This window comes from Rutidosis leptorrhynchoides, chromosome 3 (genome assembly GCF_046630445.1).
Source record: "Rutidosis leptorrhynchoides isolate AG116_Rl617_1_P2 chromosome 3, CSIRO_AGI_Rlap_v1, whole genome shotgun sequence".
Classification (NCBI taxonomy): Eukaryota; Viridiplantae; Streptophyta; class Magnoliopsida; order Asterales; family Asteraceae; genus Rutidosis; species Rutidosis leptorrhynchoides.
Genome location: NC_092335.1, coordinates 352,654,883 through 352,676,750, shown reverse-complemented (window position 1 = coordinate 352,676,750; position 21,868 = coordinate 352,654,883). Strand labels below are relative to the sequence as shown.

Genomic DNA, 21,868 nt, shown 5'->3' with positions numbered 1-21,868 from the left:
ATATATCATATTAAGAGATATTCATACATGATAATATCATGATAATATAATAATTTAAAATCTCATTTGATATTATAAACATTGGGTTAACAACATTTAACAAGATCGTTAACCTAAAGGTTTCAAAACAACACTTACATGTAACGACTAACGATGACTTAACGACTCAGTTAAAATGTATATACATGTAGTGTTTTAATATGTATTTATACACTTTTGAAAGACTTCAATACACTTATCAAAATACTTCTACTTAACAAAAATGCTTACAATTACATCCTCGTTCAGTTTCATCAACAATTCTACTCGTATGCACCCGTATTTGTACTCGTACAATACACAGCTTTTAGATGTATGTACTATTGATATATACACTCCAATGATCAGCTCTTAGCAGCCCATGTGATTCACCTAACACATGTGGGAACCATCATTTGGCAACTAGCATGAAATATCTCATAAAATTACAAAAATATGAGTAATCATTCATGACTTATTTACATGAAAACAAAATTACATATCCTTTATATCTAATCCATACACCAACGACTAAAAACACCTACAAAAACTTTCATTCTTCAATTTTCTTCATCTAATTAATCTCTCTCAAGTTCTATCTTCAAGTTCTAAGTGCTCTTCATATATTCTACAAGTTCTAGTTACATAAAATCAAGAATACTTTCAAGTTTGCTAGCTCACTTCCAATCTTGTAAGGTGATCATCCAACCTCAAGAAATCTTTGTTTCTTACAGTAGGTTATCATTATAATACAAGGTAATAATCATATTCAAACTTTGGTTCAATTTCTATAACTATAACAATCTTATTTCAAGTGATGATCTTACTTGAACTTGTTTTCGTGTCATGATTCTGCTTCAAGAACTTCGAGCCATCCAAGGATCCGTTGAAGCTAGATCCATTTTTCTCTTTTCCAGTAGGTTTATCCAAGGAACTTAAGGTAGTAATGATGTTCATAACATCATTCTATTCATACATATAAAGCTATCTTATTCGAAGGTTTAAACTTGTAATCACTAGAACATAGTTTAGTTAATTCTAAACTTGTTCGCAAACAAAAGTTAATCCTTCTAACTTAACTTTTAAAATCAACTAAACACATGTTCTATATCTATATGATATGCTAACTTAATGATTTAAAACCTGGAAACACAAAAAACACCGTAAAACTGGATTTACGCCATCGTAGTAACACCGGCTGTTTTGGGTTAGTTAATTAAAAACTATGATAAACTTTGATTTAAAAGTTGTTATTCTGAGAAAATGATTTTTATTATGAACATGATACTATATCCAAAAATTATGGTTAAACTCAAAGTGGAAGTATGTTTTCTAAAATGGTCATCTAGACGCCGTTCTTTCGACTGAAATGACTACCTTTACAAAAACGACTTGTAACTTATTTTTCCGACTATAAACCTATACTTTTTCTGTTTAGATTCATAAAATAGAGTTCAATATGAAACCATAGCAATTTGATTCACTCAAAACGGATTTAAAATGAAGAAGTTATGGGTAAAACAAGATTGGATAATTTTTCTCATTTTAGCTACGTGAAAATTGGTAACAAATCTATTCCAACCATAACTTAATCAACTTGTATTGTATATTATGTAATCTTGAGATACCATAGACACGTATACAATGTTTCGACCTATCATGTCGACACATCTATATATATTTCGGAACAACCATAGACACTCTATATGTGAATGTTGGAGTTAGCTATACAGGGTTGAGGTTGATTCCAAAATATATATAGTTTGAGTTGTGATCAATACTGAGATACGTATACACTGGGTCGTGGATTGATTCAAGATAATATTTATCGATTTATTTCTGTACATCTAACTGTGGACAACTAGTTGTAGGTTACTAACGAGGACAGCTGACTTAATAAACTTAAAACATCAAAATATATTAAAAGTGTTGTAAATATATTTTGAACATACTTTGATATATATGTAAATATTGTTATAGGTTCGTGAATCAACCAGTGGCCAAGTCTTACTTCCCGACGAAGTAAAAATCTGTGAAAGTGAGTTATAGTCCCACTTTTAAAATCTAATATTTTTGGGATGAGAATACATGCAGGTTTTATAAATGATTTACAAAATAGACACAAGTACGTGAAACTACATTCTATGGTTGAATTATCGAAATCGAATATGCCCCTTTTTATTAAGTCTGGTAATCTAAGAATTAGGGAACAGACACCCTAATTGACGCGAATCCTAAAGATAGATCTATCGGGCCCAACAAGCCCCATCCAAAGTACCGGATGCTTTAGTACTTCGAAATTTATATCATATCCGAAGGGTGTCCCGGAATGATGGGGATATTCTTATATATGCATCTTGTTAATGTCGGTTGCCAGGTGTTCACCATATGAATGATTTTTATCTCTATGTATGGGATGTGTATTGAAATATGAAATCTTGTGGTCTATTGTTACGATTTGATATATATAGGTTAAACCTATAACTCACCAACATTTTTGTTGACGTTTAAAGCATGTTTATTCTCAGGTGAATATTAAGAGCTTCCGCTGTTGCATACTAAAATAAGGACAAGATTTGGAGTCCATGTTTGTATGATATTGTGTAAAAACTGCATTCAAGAAACTGATTTCGATGTAACATATTTGTATTGTAAACCATTATGTAATGGTCGTGTGTAAACAGGATATTTTAGATTATCATTATTTGATAATCTACGTAAAGCTTTTTAAACCTTTATTTATGAAATAAAGGTTAAGGTTTGTTTTAAAAATGAATGCAGTCTTTGAAAAACGTCTCATATAGAGGTCAAAACCTCGCAACGAAATCAATTAATATGGAACGTTTTTAATCAATAAGAACGGGACATTTCAACAGTTCATAATGAACATACCTGTTACCGTAAGATGTTTTATGGATGCAATCGTTTAATCATGTAATACAGAAAACGTTGATTGTTATTCAATGATGAATGAGCTAGGTTTAGGGTTATATTTATAGCTAAACGCTAACCCTAGATGTATCCTTAAACGACTCTAGATCCTTCTGTTTGAATCCCATAAATATAGGTTTTATAGTTAGGAACAAGATTTCGGTTATTTTAGGATAAGATGTGCCTTGTTGTTCATCTTACTTATTCGCTAAGCAAGAGTTTACCGAATGCGCACAATAGACACAATGTGGGACATATTATACGTGCAACCAGCACGTAATATGCAGGATGCGCTAGGCGTAGAGGTACGCGTATCATTAAGTCCCCCCAGTTTAATGTGATATGAAATGTCCCATTCATATTGATTATAAACGTTCCATATTAATTGATTTCGTTGCGAGGTTTTGACCTCTATATGAGACGTTTTTCAAAGACTGCATTCATTTTTAAAACAACCATAACCTTTATTTTATCAATAAAGGTTTTAAAAACATTACATAGATTATCAAATAATGATAATCTAAAATATACTGTTTACACACGACCATTACATAATGGTTTACAATAGAAATATATTACATCGACATATGTTTCTTGAATGCAGTTTTTACACAATATCATACAAACATGGACTCCAAATCTTGTCCTTATTTTAGTATGCAACAGCGGAAGCTCTTAGTATTCACCTGAGAATAAACATGCTTTAAACGTCAACAAAAATGTTGGTGAGTTATAGGTTTAACCTATATATATCAAATCGTAACAATAGAACACAAGATTTCATATTTCAATACACATCCCATACATAGAGATAAAAATCATTTATATGGTGAACACCTGGTAACCGACATTAACATGATGCATATATAAGAATATCCCCATCATTCCAGGACACCCTTCGGATATGATATAAATTTCGAAGTACTAAAGCATCCGGTACTTTGGATGGGGTTTGTAAGGCCCAATAGATCTATCTTTAGGATTCACGTCAATTAGGGTGTCTGTTCCCTAATTCTTAGATTACCAGACTTAATAAAAAGGGGCATATTCGATTTCGATAATTCAACCATAGAATGTAGTTTCACGTACTTGTGTCTATTTTGTAAATCATTTATAAAACCTGCATGTATTCTCATCCCAAAAATATTAGATTTTAAAAGTGGGACTATAACTCACTTTCACAGATATTTCCTTCCTCGGTAATAAGACTTGGCCACGGATCGATTCACGAACCTATACAAATATGTACATATATATCAAAGTATGATTAAAATATAATTACAACCATTTTTATTATGTTTTAAAGATTTGAGTGTATTAAGTCAGCTGTCCTCGTTAGTAACCTACAACTAGTTGTCCACAGTTAGATGTACAGAAATAAATCGATATATATTATCTTGAATCAATCCACGACCCAGTGTATACATGTCTCAGGCTAAATCACAACTCAAAGTATATATATTTTTGGAATCAACCTCAACCCTGTATAGCTAACTCCAACATTACTGCATATAGAGTGTCTATGGTTGTTCCAAATAATATATATACATGGGTCGATATGATATGTAAAAACATTTGCATACGTGTCTATGGTATCCCAAGATTACATAATATATTAAAATACATGTATAATACAATATAAGTTAGCTAGGATATGATTTGTATAGATTTGTTAAACATTTCCCGTAGCTAAAAAGATCAAAAATATCCAATCTTGTTTTACCCATAACTTCTTCATTTTAAATCCGTTTTGAGTGAATCAAATTGATATGGTTTCATATTGAACTCTAATTTAAGAATCCAAACAGAAAAAGTATAGGTTTATAGTCGGAAATTTAAGTCACATGTCAATTACTAAAGAGGTAGTCATTTCCGTTGAAAGAACGACATCTTGATGACCATTTTGAAAAACATACTTTCACTTTGAGTTTAACCAAGATTTTTGGATATAGTTTCATGTTCATATGAAAAATCATTTTCCCAGAAGAACAACTTTTAAATCAAAGTTTATCATAGTTTTTAATTATCCAAACCAAAACAGCCCCCGGTTTCACTACGACGGCGTATATCCGATTTTATGGTGTTCATCGTGTTTCCAGGTTTTAAATCATTAAGTTAGCATATCATAAAGATATAGAACATGTTTTTAGTTGATTTTAAAAGTCAATTTAGAAGGATTAACTTTTGTTTGCGAACAAGTTTAGAATTAACTAAACTATGTTCTAGTGATTACAAGTTTAAACCTTCGAATAAGATAGCTTTATATGTATGAATTGAATGATGTTATGAACATCATTACTACTTCAAGTTTTCTGGATAAAACTACTGGAAATGAGAAAAATGGATCTAGCTTCAAAGGATCCTTGGATGGCTTGAAAGTTCTTGAAGCAGAATCATGACACGAAAACAGTTCAAGTATAATTTTCACTCGAAATAAGATTGTTATAGTTGTAGAAATTGAATCAAAGTTTGAATATGAATATTACCTTGAATTAGAAAGATAACATACTGTAAATAACAAAGGTTCCTTGATCTTAGATGACTACTTGGAATGGATTAGAAAGCTTGGAAGTAGACTTGCAAACTTGGAAGTATTCTTGATTTTTATGAAACTATACTTATGGAATTTATGAAGAACACTTAGAACTTGAAGATGGAACTTGAGAGAGATCAATTAGATGAAGAAAATTGAATAATGAAAGTGTTTGTAGGTGTTTTTGGTCGTTGGTATATGGATTAGATATAAAGGATATGTAATTTTGTTTTCATGTAAATAAGTCATGAATGATTACTAATATTTTTGTAATTTTATGAGATATTTCATGCTAGTTGCCAAATGATGGTTCCAACATGTGTTAGGTAACTCACATGGGCTGCTAAGAGCTGATAATTGGAGTGTATATACTAATAGTACATACATCTAAAAGCTGTGTATTGTACGAGTACAAATACGGGTGCATACGAGTAGAATTGTTGATGAAACTGAACGAGGATGTAATTGTTAGCATTTTTGTTAAGTAGAAGTACTTTGATATGTGTCTTGAAGTCTTTCAAAAGTGTAAGAATACATATCAAAACACAACATGTATATACATTCTAATGGAGTCGTTAAGTCTTCGTTAGTCGTTACATGTAAGTGTTGTTTTGAAACCTTTAAGTTAACGATCTCAATTAATGTTGTTAACCCAATGTTTATTATATCAAATGAGATGTTAAATTATTATATTATCATGGTATTATGATGTATGGATATCTCTTAATATGATATATACATTAAAATATTGTTACAACGATAATCGTTACATATAAGTCTCGTTTCGTAATTCTTGAGTTAGTAGTCTTGTTTTTACATATGTAGTTCATTGTTAACACACTTAATGATATATTTAAATATCATTTTATCATGTTAAATATAGTGTATCAATATCTTAATATGATACATATATATTTAGTAGACGTTATCATAACGATAATCGTTATATATATCATTTCGAGTTTCTTAACTTAGTAATCTCATTTCTTATGTATATCATACAATGTTAATATACTTAGTGAGATACTTACTCATCATAATCTCATGTCAACCATATATATATATATATATATATATATATATATATATATATATATATATATATATATATATATATATACTACAACATGTAGTTTTTACAATTTTGTAACGTTCGTGAATCGCCGGTCAACTTGGGTGATCAATTGTCTATATGAAACTTATTTCATTTAATCAAGTATTAACAAGTTTGATTGCTTAACACATTGGAAACATTTAGTCATGTAAATATCAATCTCAATTAATATATATAAACATAGAAAAGTTCGGGTCACTACAGTTCCTACCTGTTAAATAAATTTCGTCCCAAAATTTTAAGCTGTTTAAGGTGTTGACGAATCTTCTGGAAATAGATGCGGGTATTTCTTCTTCATCTAATGTTCACACTCCCAGGTGAACTCGGGTCCTGTACGAGCATTCCATCGAACCTTAACAATCGGTATCTTGTTTTGCTTAAGTCTCTTAACCTCACGATCCATTATTTCGACGTGTTCTTCAATGAATTAAAGTTTTTCATTGATTTGGATTTCATCCAACGAAATAGTGAGATCTTCTTTAGCAAAACATTTCTTTAAATTCTAGACGTGGAAAGTGTTATGTACAGCCACGAGTTATTGAGGTAGCTCCAGTTGATAAGCTACTGGTCCGACACGATCTATAATCTGGAATGGTCCAATGTACCTTAGATTTAGTTTCCCCCTTTACCAAATCGAACAACGCCTTTCCAGGGTGAAACCTTAAGCATGACCATTTCTCCAATTTCAAACTCTATATCTTTTCTTTTACTGTCCGTGTAGCTCTTTTGTCGACTCTTGGCGGTTTTCAATTGTTGATGAATTTGGATGATTTTCTCGGTAGTTTCTTGTATTATCTCCGGACCCGTAATCTGTCTATCCCCCACTTCATTCCAACAAATTGGAGACCTGCACTTTCTACCATAAAGTGCCTCAAACGGCGCCATCTCAATACTAGAATGATAACCGTTGTTGTAGGAAAATTCTGCTAACGGTAGGTGTCGATCCCAACTGTTTTCGAAATCAATAACACATGCTCGTAGCATGTCTTCAAGCGTTTGTATCGTCCTTTCGCTCTGCCCATCAGTTCGTGGATTATAGGCAGTACTCATGTCTAGACAAGTCCCCAATGCTTGTTGCAACGTCTGCCAGAACCTTGAAACAAATCTACCATCCCTATCAGAGATAATAGAGACGGGTATTCCATGTCTGGAGAAAACCTCCTTCAAATACAATCGCGCCAACTTATCCATTTTGTCATCTTCTCTCATTAGTAGGAAGTGTGCTGACTTGGTGAGACGATTAACTATTACCCAAATAGTATCATAACCACTTGCAGTCCTTAGCAATTTAGTAATGAAATCCATGGTAATGTTTTCTCATTTCCATTCCGGGATTTCAGGTTGTTGTAGTAGACCTGATGGTTTCTGATGTTCAGCTTTGACCTTAGAACACGTCAAACATTCTCCTACATATTTAGCAATATCGACTTTCATACTCGGCCACCAAAAGTGTTTCTTGAAATCTTTATACATCTTCCCCGCTCCGGGATGTATTGAATATCTGGTTTTATGTGCTTCTTTTAGTACCATTTTTCTCACATCTCCAAACCTTGGTACCCAAATTCTATCAGCCCTATATCGGGTTCCGTCTTCCCAAATATTAAGATGTTTCTCTGATCCTTTGGGTATCTCATTCTTCAACTTTCCTTCTTTTACAACCCCCTGTTGCGCCTCCTTTATTTGAGTAGTAAGGTTAGTACGAATAATTATATTCATAGCTTTTACCCGTATAGGTTCTCTGTCCTTTCTACTCAAAGCGTCGGCTACCACATTCGCCTTCCCCGGGTGGTATCGAATCTCAAAATCATAATCATTCAACAGTTCAATCCACCTGCGTTGTCTCATATTCAGTTGCTTCTGATTAAATATATGTTGGAGACTTTTGTGGTCGATATATATAATACTTTTGACTCCATATAAATAATACCTCCAAGTCTTTAATGCAAAAACAACAGCACCCAATTCCAAATCGTGAGTTGTATAATTTTGCTCGTGAATCTTCAATTGTCTAGACGCATAAGCAATCACCTTCTTTCGTTGCATTAATACACAACCGAGACCTTGCTTTGATGCGTCACAATAAATCACAAAATCATCATTCCCTTCAGGCAATGACAATATAGGTGCCGTAGTTAGCTTTTTCTTCAATAACTGAAACGCCTTCTCTTTTTCATCCTTCCATTCAAATTTCTTCCCTTTATGCGTTAATGCAGTAAAGGGTTTTGCTATTTTGGAGAAATCTTGGATGAATCTTCTGTAGTAACCAGCCAATCCTAAAAATTGACGTATATGCTTCGGAGTTTTTAGAGTTTCCCACTTTTCAACAGTTTCGATCTTTGCCGGGTCTACCTGGATACCTTCTTTGTTCATTATGTGACCGAGGAATTGAACTTCTTCCAACCAAAATGCACACTTTGAAAACTTAGCGTACAGTTTTTCTTTCCTCAATACTTCTAGCACTTTTCTCAAATGTTCTTCGTGCTCTTGATCATTCTTTGAGTAAATAAGTATATCATCGATGAAAACAATGACAAACTTGTCAAGATATGGCCCACACACTCGGTTCATAAGGTCCATGAACACAACTGGTGCGCTAGTCAATCCAAACGGCATAACCATAAACTCGTAATGACCATAACGCGTCCTAAAGGCAGTTTTTAGAATATCATCCTCCTTTACTCGCATTTGATGATATCCAGAACGTAAATCGATTTTCGAATAAACTGACGAGCCTTGTAGTTGATCAAATAAGTCGTCAATTCTCGGCAGTGGATAACGGTTTTTGATGGTAAGTTTATTCAACTCTCTGTAGTCAATACACAACCTAAATGTACCATCCTTCTTCTTGACAAACAAAACAAGAGCTCCCCATGGTGATGTGCTTGGTCGAATGAAACCACATTCTAATAGTTCTTGCAGTTGGCTTTGCAGTTCTTTCATCTCGCTGGGTGCGTGCCTGTAAGGAGCACGAGCTATTGGTGCAGCTCCTGGTACAAGATCTGTTGGAAATTCAACAGATCGATGTGGAGGTAGTCCCGGTAATTCTTTCGGAAATACATCGAGAAATTATTTTGCGACGGGAACATCATTGATGCTCTTTTCTTCAGTTTTTACTTTCTCGACGTGTGCTAGAACAGCATAGTAACCTTTTCTTATTAGTTTTTGTACCTTCAAATTACTAATAAGATGTAGCTTCATGTTGCCCTTTTCTCCGTACACCATTAAGGGTTCTCCTTCTTCTCGTACAATGCGAATTGCATTTTTGTAACATACGATCTCTGCTTTCATCTCCTTCAGCCAGTCCATGCCAACTATTACATCAAAACTCCCTAACTCTACTGGTATCAAATCAATCTTAAATATTTCGCTACCCAGTTTAATTTCTCGATTCCGGCATATATAATCTGCTGAAATTAATTTACCATTTGCTAATTCGAGTAAAAATTTACTATCCAACGGTGTCAATGGACAACTTAATTTAGCACAAAAATCTCTACTCATATAGCTTCTATCCGCACCTGAATCAAATAAAACGTAAGCATATTTATTGTCAATAAGAAACGTACCCGTAACAAGCTCCGGGTCTTCCTGTGCCTCTTCTGCATTAATATTGAAAACTCTTCCGCGGCCTTGTCCATTCGTGTTCTCCTGGTTCGGGCAATTTCTAATAATGTGGCCCGTTTTTCCACATTTATAACAAACTACATTGGCATAACTTGCTCTGACACTACTTGCTCCGCCATTACTCATTTCGACACCATTTGTTCCTTTCGTTCTGTTAACCCCTGGTCTGTAGACCTCACACTTCGCCGTACTATGACCATTTCTTTTATTCTCATTGCTGCTTCTGATTGTTGTTGTTGTTTTTGCGGTTGTTATTGTTGTTGGGATGATTGTTGTAGTTGGTGTTGCTGTTGTTGTTGTGCTGTTTGTTGTAGTTACGATTGATGTTGCGATTGTTGGGATAGTTTTTGTTGTTTTGGTGACTCTTATCACCATTTTCCTCCCACTTTCTTTTGACTAGCTTCACGTTGGCCTCTTCGGCCGCCTGTTCTTTAATTCTTTCCTCAATCTGGTTCACTAGTTTGTGAGCCATTCTACATGCCTTTTGTATGAAGGCAGGCTCGTGTGAACTTATATCTTCTTGGATTCTCTCCGGTAACCCTTTCACAAACGCGTCGATCTTCTCTTCCTCATCTTCGAACGCTCTCGGACACAATAGGCACAATTCTGTGAATCGTCTTTCGTACGAAGTAATATCGAATCCATGTGTTCGTAACCCTCTAAGTTTTGACTTGAGCTTATTGACCTCGGTTCTGGGACGGTACTTCTCGTTCATCAAGTGCTTGAATGCTGACCACGGTAGCGCGTAAGCAGCATCTTATCCCACTTGCTCTAGATAGGTATTCCACCATGTTAACGCAATACCTGTGAAGGTATGCATAGCGTACATCACTTTGTCTCCTTCAGCACACTTACTTATGGCAAACACCGATTCAACTTTTTCGGTCCACCGTTTCAATCCGATTGGTCCTTCGGTCCCATCAAATTCTGAAGGTTTGTAGGCAGTGAATTCCTTGTAGGAGCATCCTACACAATTCTTGCGCCGTTAGCTGTATTGCTAGATTCAGAGTTATTGTTGGTATGTAGCGCGGCCTGTACTACGGCTATGTTTGAAACAAGAAAGGAACGAAATTCCTCTTCGCTCATATTCAAGGTGTGTCGAGTAGTCAGTGCCATTTCCTTCAAAATAGTCAAATGAAACAAGTTAATCATACAGAATATTAAGAGTAGTCAATAGTATCTCGTAGTATAATATGAACTCATTTATAAAAGCTTTTTCTTCATATTAGCGTTTGATAAGTTTAAATTCGGGTACTACCTACCCGTTAAGTTCATACTTAGTAGCTAATATACAATTCAACTACTACAATTCCATATGAAAAGCTGATTATAATAATATATCACATACAAATATTCTTCAAACTTACAACTTCGCTATATTACATATAACATGAAATATAGTACACAATGATACATGACAGTTTTGAAGATAAATCTAGTTAATACGCAAGTTGTTCAGCAAAGGAAATAAAGACACGTAATTCATAAGTCCAGAAACAAGTCGTGCATTCTGGTTTTACTAAGACGACTTCCCGTCCTTGGTCTTGTGGAAAATAACCGTTATGACCATTGGCTAGGCAGCATGTTGTAATGTCGTCAAAAGGACGAGGGTTTCATAATGTCCAACAGCCCCGTAATAATCTAAAAACCTTGTTTCTCACCCCAACTACTGAATCCGTCACTTGTGGGAAAGTTTTATTTAAAAGCTGCAATTCGATGTTCTTTTTCTCACTTTGGTAAGAAGCGAACATCACTAACCCGTAAGCATAACATGCTTCTTTATGTTGCATGTTAGAAGCTCTTTCTAATTCACGAAATCCTATGTTGGGATATGTTGAGTCAAAATAGGTTCTTAACCCGTAGCGTAAAATTGCATTTGGGTTCCCCGCATTTAACGCTTTAAAGAAAACACGACGTAACTTAAAGTCTCCCCAATGTGATATACCCCACCTATCAAAGGAGGGCCTTTTATAAACAAAGGCATTTCTGGAAAGTCTTTCAAATGTTTGACAAGTTAATTTCGCCATAACTAAATGTACTGATGAATTCTGACCGACTCTAGACAAGATTTCCTCAATCATATCCTCTGGTAGGTCTTCTAAAATATTCGGTTGTCTACCCTTAACGTCCATTTTGTTTTTATACTGTAAAATAGACAAGGATTATATTCGTAATAACAAACAATACAAGCAATTTTTACATAGAACATAAAAGTACAAGCACACTACAATACATTTATTACACAACATGTTCACACCCCTCTAATCTGAATCACTGGTTTCTTCTTCTTCGGACTTGGTTCTTTTTCCTAATCTTCTAGGGATATATGATGTTCCTCTAATACGAGTCGTCGTTTTCCACATTGGTTTAGAAAAACCTGGTGGTTTAGAGGTTCCCGGGTTATTGTCATGATATTGAAAATACGGGTGTTGACGGTACATATAAAGTTCATTGGGGTCGGAATCAGATTTCTCTATTTTGATGCCTATTCCCTTATTATTTTCTTTTGCCTCATTAAATTGGGTCGGAGTAATTTCTATAACATCATCGGAATCCTCATCAGGATCCGATTCATCGGAAAATTGGTAATTTTCCCAATATTTTGCTTCCTTAGCGGAAACACCATTGACCATTATTAACTTTGGTCCATTGGTTGAGGATTTTATTTTATTTGACCGGTTTTCTGTGGTTCTTACTATTCCCCCCTCCGGAACCTCTTCTTCTTCTTCCAGTTCCTCTTCTTCTGGTTCTTCTTGTTCCGGTTCCTCTTCTTCCGGTTCCGTTTCCTCTTCTTCCGGTTCTTCGGGAACTTGTGACTCTTGCCAATATATATTCGAATCTTCGTTATTATTAGGTGAGTTAATGGGATTTGTGCTAGAGGTAGACATCTATCACACAATATCAAACATGTTAAGAGATTAATATATCACATAATATTTACATGTTAAGAATATACAGTTTCCAACAAAAATGTTAAGCAATCATTTTTAAAGAAAACACGGTCGAAGTCCAGACTCACTAATGCATCCTAACAAACTCGATAAGACACACTAATGCAAATTTTCTGGTTCTCTAAGACCAACGCTCGGATACCAACTGAAATGTCCCGTTCATATTGATTATAAACGTTCCATATTAATTGATTTCGTTGCGAGGTTTTGACCTCTATATGAGACGTTTTTCAAAGACTGCATTCATTTTTAAAACAACCATAACCTTTATTTTATCAATAAAGGTTTTAAAAACATTACGTAGATTATCAAATAATGATAATCTAAAATATACTGTTTACACACAACCATTACATAATGGTTTACAATAGAAATATATTACATCGACATATGTTTCTTGAATGCAGTTTTTACACAATATCATACAAACATGGACTCCAAATCTTGTCCTTATTTTAGTATGCAACAGCGGAAGCTCTTAGTATTCACCTGAGAATAAACATGCTTTAAACGTCAACAAAAATGTTGGTGAGTTATAGGTTTAACCTATATATATCAAATCGTAACAATAGACCACAAGATTTCATATTTCAATACACATCCCATACATAGAGATAAAAACCATTCATATGGTGAACACCTGTTAACCGACATTAACAAGATGCATATATAAGAATATTCCCATCATTCTGGCACACCCTTCGGGTATGATATAAATTTCGAAGTACTAAAGCATCTGGTACTTTGGATGGGGTTTGTTAGGCCCAATAGATCCATCTTTAAGATTCGCGTCAATTAGGGTGTCTGTTCCCTAATTCTTAGATTACCAGACTTAATAAAAAGGGGCATATTCGATTTCGATAATTCAACCATAGAATGTAGTTTCACGTACTTGTGTCTATTTTGTAAATCATTTATAAAACCTGCATGTATTCTCATCCCAAAAATATTAGATTTTAAAAGTGGGACTATAACTCGCTTTCACAGATATTTCCTTCCTCGAAAATAAGACTTGGCCACGGATCAATTCACGAACCTATAAAAATATGTACATATATATCAAAGAATGATCAAAATATAATTACAACCATTTTTATTATGTTTTAAATATTTGAGTGTATTAAGTCAGCTGTCCTCGTTAGTAACCTACAACTAGTTGTCCACAGTTAGATGTATAGAAATAAATTGATATATTATCTTGAATCAATCCACGACCCAGTGTATAAATGTCTCAGGCTAAATCACAACTCAAAGTATATATATTTTTGAAATCAACCTCAACCCTGTATAGCTAACTCCAACATTACTGCATATAGAGTGTCTATGGTTGTTCCAAATAATATATATACATGGGTCGATATGATATGTCAAAACATTTGCATACGTGTCTATGGTATCCCAAGATTACATAATATATTAGAATACATGTATAATACAATATAAGTTAGCTAGGATATGATTTGTATAGATTTGTTAAACATTTCCCGTAGCTAAAAAGATCAAAAATATCCAATCTTGTTTTACCCATAACTTCTTCATTTTAAATCCGTTTTGAGTGAATCAAATTTCTATGGTTTTATATTGAACTCTAATTTAAGAATTCAAATAGAAAAATTATATGTTTATAGTCGGAAATTTAAGTTACATGTCAATTACTAAAGAGGTAGTCATTTTCGTCGAAAGAACGACATCTTGATGAACATTTTGAAAAACATACATTCACTTTGAGTTTAACCAAGATTTTTGGATATAGTTTCATGTTCATGTGAAAAATCATTTTCCCAGAGGAACAACTTTTAAATCAAAGTTTATCATAGTTTTTAATTATCCAAACCAAAACAGCCCCCGGTTTCACTACGACGGCGTATATCCGATTTTATGGTGTTCATCGTGTTTCCAGGTTTTAAATCATTAAGTTAGCATATCATATAGATATAGAACATGTGTTTAGTTGATTTTAAAAGTCAAGTTAGAAGGATTAACTTTTGTTTGCGAACAAGTTTAGAATTAACTAAACTATGTTCTAGTGATTACAAGTTTAAACCTTCGAATAAGATAGCTTTATATTTATGAATCGAATGATGTTATGAACATCATTACTACCTCAAGTTTTCTGGATAAAACAAATAGAAATGAGAAAAATAGATCTAGCTTCAAAGGATCCTTGGATGGCTTGAAAGTTCTTGAAGCAGAATCATGACACGAAAACAGTTCAAGTAAGATTTTCACTCGAAATAAGATTGTTATAGTTGTAGAAATTGAATCAAAGTTTGAATATGAATATTACCTTGAATTAGAAAGATAACCTACTGTAAATAACAAAGGTTCCTTGATCTTAGATGATTACTTGGAATGGATTAGAAAGCTTGGAAGTAGGCTTGCAAACTTGGAAGTATTCTTGATTTTTATGAAACTATACTTATGGAATTTATGAAGAACACTTAGAACTTGAAGATGGAACTTGAGAGAGATCAAGTAGATGAAGAAAATTGAAGAATAAAAGTGTTTGTAGGTGTTTTTGTTGGTTGGTATATGGATTAGATATAAAGGATATGTAATTTTGTTTTCATGTAAATAAGTCATGAATGATTACTAATATTTTTGTAATTTTATGAGATATTTCATGTTAGTTGCCAAATGATGGTTCCCACATGTGTTAGGTGACTCACATGGGCTGCTAATAGCTGATAATTGGAGAGTATATGCCAATAGTACGTACATCTAAAAGTTGTGTATTGTACGAGTACGAATACGGGTGCATACGAGTAGAATTGTTGATGAAACTGAACGAGGATGTAATTGTAAGCATTTTTGTTAAGTAGAAGTACTTTGATATGTGTCTTGAAGTCTTTCAAAAGTGTAAGAATACATATCAAAACACAACATGTATATACATTCTAATGGAGTCGTTAAGTCTTCGTTAGTCGTTACATGTAAGTGTTGTTTTGAAACCTTTAAGTTAACGATCTCAATTAATGTTGTTGATATTTCTTAAAACGAACATATATTTAGACGCAATATCATTCCAAAATGTAATGTTTTTTATTGTAATTTCCTTATTTTTAGTTGTAATCGTTTAAATAAATAAGTGCGAAGACGAAAGACGCAAATCGCTCAAAAATGAAGATTTAAAGACGAAAACGAAGATTTGAAAGACAAAAATGTCCAAAATGCTCAAACGTACAAGTTACACTCCAAGTGGTTTAAATTATCGAAGAAAAACGTCTAAAGATTGACAAGAATGCAAGTCGTGGAACGCAAATTACACGATATTAAATTGTACGAAAAGACGTTCGAGAAACCGGGACTGAGACATAAACCGGGCGTAAATGTGAGAGACATCGGAGCCAAAATTATGAGTCAACTATGTACAAGAATATAATATAATATTTAAATAATTATATAAATTATTTATATATTATATATATTTTTATAATATGTCGACAAGTAAAAATCCAAAAAAATATGTGAGCTGGATCTGGCGGCCATTCGATCGCATGGAAAATAGGCATAAAACCCATGCGATCGCATGGGTTACTGTAGCAGGCCAAAATGCTATAAATACCAGGCCTGTGCTCGAGCTTTAAACACACTCTTTTATATTTTCAAATTCAGTTTTTAATTTTTATTTTATGTAATTTAGTTTTAGGAGTAGGAGTAGGTTAATTTAGTGGTTACATTTCTACAAGTTTGGGCAGCGTAACGTTTATTTTACGAGTTTTCAAGTCGAATTTCTGTCCGTGTACTGCTACGCTTTCAATTCCACTTTTTACCATTTCAACTCGCTGTAAGTCTCCACTTTCTCAACCTTGTTATTATTATTTTTTTACTTATCGTTTTTATTGTTATTATTTTTATTGTTGTTATTATTTTTATTATTGTTATCGTATTTAATATTTATTTTTATCTTCGTTATTATCGTTATTTATTATTTTTATTGTTATCATTTATTATTATTATTATTGCTACCATGTCCGTTTTATGTAATTTATATTTTCATGCCGTTATAATGTCCAATTAAATAACCATAGTGGTGACTAAAATGTAGAACCTCTGGACAAATGGATTGAACCATATTATAAAATTATGATGTAACTTTGACTATTTTTAACATTAAGTTTAATCACCGAACCATTGTTATATAACTTGATATTTTAACCTCTATCACATAATTTATTAAAATTGATAAACGAAAGTGCATTAAATTTACATAAATTATGCTTCAACACCTCGGTGATCTAGACGGACATATGGACAAATTATTGACAACAATTTAGAAGTGTGATCCGGTAGTTTGGGTAATATTATAGTTTATAATCGTGTAAATTATAAAAAGGTAAGACTGTTATAATTTTGGTTTCAACGAAAGTAAAAACTGGATTAAATCTCAATGTAAATAGTCGGGGTATAATTTAATTCGCTAGAACGAGATCGAAACGAAAGGTAGATTTAATTTTAGCTAGTTAAATCTTTATAAATCGGAAGAAATATAAGGATATATATATTAAAACATCGTAACCGGACTTAAAAACAATCCATAAATCCAGAGGGGACATATTTTAGTGACCACTACTTTACTTTATTTTAATTTCTATTTTTCCTTTTACTGCATGTTAAATGTTATTTAGTTTATTTAGTTTTTATTGTATTACTTTTTGCCATATTTTAAATTCCGTTTAGTGTAAAGCCTAATCCAAAAACCCCCTTTTAAATAGATTAACCTTTAGCGATTAAAAACTTTGAAAACTACAATCTCCCTGTGGAACGAACCTGATTTACCAACGAACTATTACTATACGGATAGGACAAAGTTGCCTATATGTGTGAAATCAATCCAAAATCATAAGAACACCATATAATCACAACCAATTCGTGTAATAAATTCAATCTAAATCCGTTATAAATAAAAGGACACGATCGCACACATCAACTTTTTGGCGCTGCTGCCGGGGAAGTTGGCAGTTAAATAAATAGATAATTTTTCTGATTCGTAGTAATAGTTGGATTTATACGTGGACTGGGTTATTGGAGCCAAACAGTACTCAATTATATTGAGACCAAACGAATCATGCCCCTCTGCTGCATCTTTTGGCTATTCGAAACGTGGGCAAAATCAGAAGAAAAATCTGTTTGTTTAAAGGTTTTTATCATTGTTTTTATGTTATTCGATCCTTTCTTGAAAATTCATTTTCAAGAAAGTTCAATGTTTTTACACTTAGTGAATAAATCCTTCAAGATTACATACAATTTTGTAATTGTATGACCCGTTCAGGAAATCCTAAACTCGTTGCACTTAATCCAGAGCCTGAAAGAAACTTGAACAAAAGATTAAAACAAGAAAAACAAAAAAAATTAGGTAGTACTAGTCAACCGAAAACACCGAAAAAAAAAAGAAAAAAGATAAACAAGTAGGAAACACTAGTGGTCAACCAAAAATCAAAACTAAACCTGAAACCATCGTCATTAAAGAAGAAATGGCTGAAGTAACACCTGATCCAAATGATCTACCGATGTGGAATACCAGACAAACTATTCCCCCTCTCGCACTTGCACCTATAAGAAGACCTGAAATTGAGGCTGAAAACTGGGAAGTCAAGGGGCAGTTTATGCACATGGTTCGTGAAAACCAATTCGACGGAAGACTTAATAATAATCCGATAGAACATTTAGAAGCTTTTGAAGATTTATGTGAACTGTACAAAAACAAAGATGTTTCTTCAGATGCATTTAAGTTAAGAACTTTTCCGTACTCGTTAATCGGAGACGCAAAAGCATGGTTGAAAGCATCAAAACCTGATTCTATCACAACTTTTAACGAATTAAGAGAAAAATTCATTACCCGATTTTTCCCACCGGCAAAAGCCGAAAGACTTAGAACTGAAATCACCATTTTTAAACAAAAGTCGGATGAAACTCTTTATGATGCATAGGAAAGATTAAAAATAATGTTACGAAATTGTCCGCAACACGGATTGCAAAAAGGGAAAATAGTTCAAACTTTTTATCGTGGTATTGATGAACATACTCGTGGTATATTAGATTCCTCCGCTGGAGGAGTATTTATGTACAAATCACCAAATCAAGCGTATGACATGTTAGAAGACATGTCAGTTCATACTTTTGAATGGACACCGTCTAGAGATCAACTACCTAGAAGGACGGTGGCAAGCTGATAATGCTAAAAACGAACATATATTTCATAGCATTATTCCTCAAGAAAGATAAGCTTTTAGTTGCAATTGTCCTACTTACAAGTGATATTCGTTTAAATAATAAAAGGTGAAGACAAAAGACAGATTCGACGAATTGAAGACGGAAATGACCAAAAAGCTCAAAAGTACAAAATACAATCAATGAGGTTCTAATTATTGATAAGAAACGTCTCAAAATTACAAGAGTACAAGATTCAAAATGAAAAGTACAAGATATTAAATTGTACGCAAGGACGTTCGAAAATCCGGAACCGGGACCAGAGTCAACTCTCAACGCTCGACGCAACGGACTAAAAATTACAAGTCAACTATGCATATGAATATAATATAATATATAATTAATTCTTAAAATTAATATATATATTATATTATATTTAAATAAACGTCGGCAGAAGAAAACAACCAAAAGTGGCTCTCCCCAGCTGGCCATGCGATCGCATGGCCTGGAAGGCATAAATCCATGCGATCGCATGAGCCCCTTTTCCAGATCACAGGCCTATAAAAATTGAGCTTTGGTGCACCATTTTTCCAACCATAATATCAATCTCTCTATCTATATACGTAGTATATATTTATAGTTATATTTTAATTTTAATTTTAATTTTAATTCTAATAATAAGGGTATGTTAGCGAATGTTGTAAGGGTGTAAGTCGAAATTCTGTCCGTGTAACGCTACGCTATTTTTAATCATTGTAAGTTGTGTTCAACCTTTTTAATTTAATGTCTCGTAGCTAAGTTATTATTATGCTTATTTAATCCGAAGTAATCATGATGTTGGGCTAAAAATATTAAAATTGGGTAATTGGGCTTTGTACCATAATTGGGGTTTGGACAAAAGAACGACACTTGTGGAAATTAGACTATGGGCTATTAATGGGCTTTATATTTGTTTAACTAAATGATAGTTTGTTAATGTTAATATAAAGATTTACAATTGGACGTCCCTATAAATAACCATATACACTCGATCGGACACGATGGGCGGGATATTTATATGTACGAATAATCGTTCATTTAACCGGACACGGGAATGGATTAATAGCCACTAGAATTACTAAAACAGGGGTGAAATTATGTACAAGGACACTTGGCATAATTGATAACAAAGTATTAAAACCTTGGGTCACACTCAGTCGACATCCTGGTGTAATTATTAAACAAAGTATTAAAATCTTGTTACAGTTTAAGTCCCCAATTAGTTGGAATATTTAAACTTCGGGTATAAGGATAATTTGACGAGGACACTCGCACTTTATATTTATGACTGATGGATTGTTATGGACAAAAACCAGACGGACATATTAAATAATCCAGGACAAAGGACAATTAACCCATGGGCATAAAACTAAAATCAACACGTCAAACATCATGATTACGGAAAGTTTAAATAAGCATAATTCCTTTATTTCATATTTAATTTCCTTTATTTTATATTTAATTGCACTTCTAATTATCGCACTTTTATTTATTGTTATTATATCTAATTGCAATTTTAATTATCGTACTTTTTAATTATCGCAAGTTTATTTTATCGCACTTTTATTTATCGCAATTTCATTATCGTTATTTACTTTACGCTTTAAATTAAGTCTTTTATTTATTTAATATTTTACATTTTGTTTTAACTGCGACTAAAGTTTTAAAATCGACAAACTGGTCATTAAACGGTAAAAACCCCCCTTTAAAATAATAATATTACTTATATATATTCGTATTTTTATAAATTAAACTAATATAGCGTTAAGCTTTGATTAAAAGATTTTCCCTGTGGAACAAACCGGACTTACTAAAAACTACACTACTGTACGATTAGGTACACTGCCTATAAGTGTTGTAGCAAGGTTTAAGTATATCCATTCTATAAATAAATAAATATCTTGTGTAAAATTGTATCGTATTTAATAGTATTTCTTGCTAAATTTTAATAGTATTTTATACCCCTTAGCTTTAACCATCAAGTATTTTTGGCTCCGTTGCCGGGGAACGATCTAGCTTAAAAGCCGGAAGCGCAACGCTAATATAAAAAAAAAATTTATGCTTTTGTAAAAATACGTTTTAATATATTCGAAAATATAAAAAGAAAACAAAAATATAAATATTTTTAAACGTTTGTTAAATATTTAAGTTCTATAAAAGTTTATTTATATTTATTTTATAAAAATATAAGTTTTATTTAATTTATATAAATATATTACATAAATATATAAAACAGAAAATTCAACACAAAAAAAAAAAACACTCGAGTCCGGTACTGTAGCAGCCCACTCTGTGGCCCGAAACCCTAGCCCATGCGATCGCATGGCTGGATAACTTAGGACTCATGCGATCGCATGAGCCCGTCTTACACGCCACAGTTGACTGAGTACTGCATTAATTACGGTTTATAATTATTATTATTATATTTAAACCCTAATTAGGTTAGATTAGTTAAATATTTAATTTTTGTTATTTATTTAATTTGTATTTTTAAGTTTAATTAGCTTT

At 32.9% G+C, this 21,868-nt stretch overlaps 1 non-coding gene across 1 annotated transcript; it reads right to left on the bottom strand.

Annotated features, from left to right (window-relative positions):
* Window positions 1–19,038: 19,038 nt before the first annotated feature.
* On the bottom strand, window positions 19,039–19,145 carry LOC139903746 (small nucleolar RNA R71). Its single transcript, XR_011778541.1, has one exon. It is a non-coding gene; the product is annotated as a small nucleolar RNA R71 (small nucleolar RNA).
* Window positions 19,146–21,868: the final 2,723 nt, after the last annotated feature.